General features: G+C 44.2%; 1 pseudogene; it reads right to left on the reverse strand.

The window, feature by feature from the left end:
- Positions 1-1,018: 1,018 nt before the first annotated feature.
- LOC124723281 lies at positions 1,019-1,136 on the reverse strand (annotated as a pseudogene).
- Positions 1,137-1,809: the final 673 nt, after the last annotated feature.

The following is a 1,809-nucleotide window of genomic DNA, read 5'->3' on the forward strand; positions in this document are numbered from 1 at the left end:
TCTAAGTTCTAGGGGACTGATGACCATAGATGTTAAGTCCCATAGTGCTCAGAGCCATTTGAACCATTTTGAACTTGAGGGAGTGCCAAAACGAAAATAATCTGCCTCTGTGATTGTTTCGTCTGTAATATGAGAGAACATTCTTGATCTGAAAGGTGCTGAGTTAAATCGCTTAAACTGAGAACATTGACGGTGAAACGGTAACATAGCTAACATTTCTCTGCATGGCCAGTTAATGATCCAAAGTAGCACAAATGACGAGTAAACAGCGGCTGCTGTAAGGCACACCCAAGCTTACTCAAACTAGTGAACTCATCGTTAATACCTTAATTAGGTTGGCGCCATTTGCGACTAGGTCAATAGGCCCTTATAACAGATTATGTCTGCTCTTACAGGCCCTAGCCATAATTTAAACTAAACTACAGTTCAAGGTGCAGACCTAATCTATTTAAAACTAAACAGGCACTAGTTATAACTTAATCAAATGCAGTGTGCTAGCAAAATGCGTTTTAGGTTACTCAAGCACCACCAAGTGGTTGATTTTTGTGATCTGTCTCTTGACTGGTTTGATGCGGTCCACCATGAAGTCCTCTCCTGTGCGGTACGGTCGCAGGTTCGAATCCTGCCTCGGGCATGGATGTGTGTGATGTCCTTAGGTTAGTTACGTTTAAGTAGTTCTAAGTTCTAGGGGAGTGATGACCTCAGAAGTTAAGTTCCGTAATGCTCAGTGCCATTTGAACTATTTGAACCTCTCCTGTGCCATCCTCTTCACCTCAGAGTAGCATTTGCAGCCTATGTCCTCAAATACTTGGTGCACAGTACTCCATCTTCAGACACAAGTGGCCCATCCGGACCATCCGACCGCCGTGTCATCCTCAGTGAGGATGCAGATAGGAGGGGCGTCTGGTCAGCACACCGCTGTCCCAGTAGTTCTCATGGTTTTCTTTGACCGGAGCCGCTACTGTTCGGTCGAGTAGCTCCTCAACTGGCATCACGAGGATGAGTGCACCCCGAAAAATGGCAACAGCGCATGGCGGCCGGGATGATCACCCATCCAAGTGCCGGCCACGCCCGACAGCGCTTAACTTCGGTGATCTGATGGGAACCTGTGTAACCACTGCGGCAAGGCCGTTGCCCTAATACTTGGCGGATGTATTCTAATCTCTGTTTTCCACTTTAATTTTTACTCTCCACAGCTCCCTCTAGTACCATGGTACCATTCCGTTTGTCATAGAACATATCCTACCGTCTTACCCCTTCTTCTTGTCAGTGTTATCTATATATTCCTTTCCTCTCCGATTCGACGGAGAACCTCCCCACTCCTTATTTTATCAAACTACCTAATTTTCAACATTCCTCTGTAGCACCGCATGCTTCGATTCTCATCTTTCCCTGTCTTCCCAGAGTCCATGAGCTTTTAAGCTGATTGTGCGATAATTTGTAATATTCGGAATTGTGTGAATGATGTTTCTCTGTAAGTCTGATGGTATATTGACAGACTCATACACTCTACAGCACATACCAACGTGAATAGTTATTTTGTTGCCACTTCCCCTAATGATTTAGAAATTATTATGAAATGTTATCTATCCCTACTACCTTATTAGAACTTCAGTCTTCTAAAGCTCTTTTAAGTTCTGATTCTCATACTGGATCCCCCTATCAATTCTATGCCCTCTCCTGCTTCTTCTTCTATCAGGCCTTCAATGCACTCTTTCCACCTATACGGTCTCCTATGCATTTAACAGTGGAATTCCTATTGCACTCTTAATGTTACCGCCCTTGCTTTTAATTTCACCAGGTTATTTC

The sequence above is a fragment of the Schistocerca piceifrons genome, chromosome X (assembly GCF_021461385.2).
Source record: "Schistocerca piceifrons isolate TAMUIC-IGC-003096 chromosome X, iqSchPice1.1, whole genome shotgun sequence".
In the NCBI taxonomy this organism is placed as follows: domain Eukaryota; kingdom Metazoa; phylum Arthropoda; class Insecta; order Orthoptera; family Acrididae; genus Schistocerca; species Schistocerca piceifrons.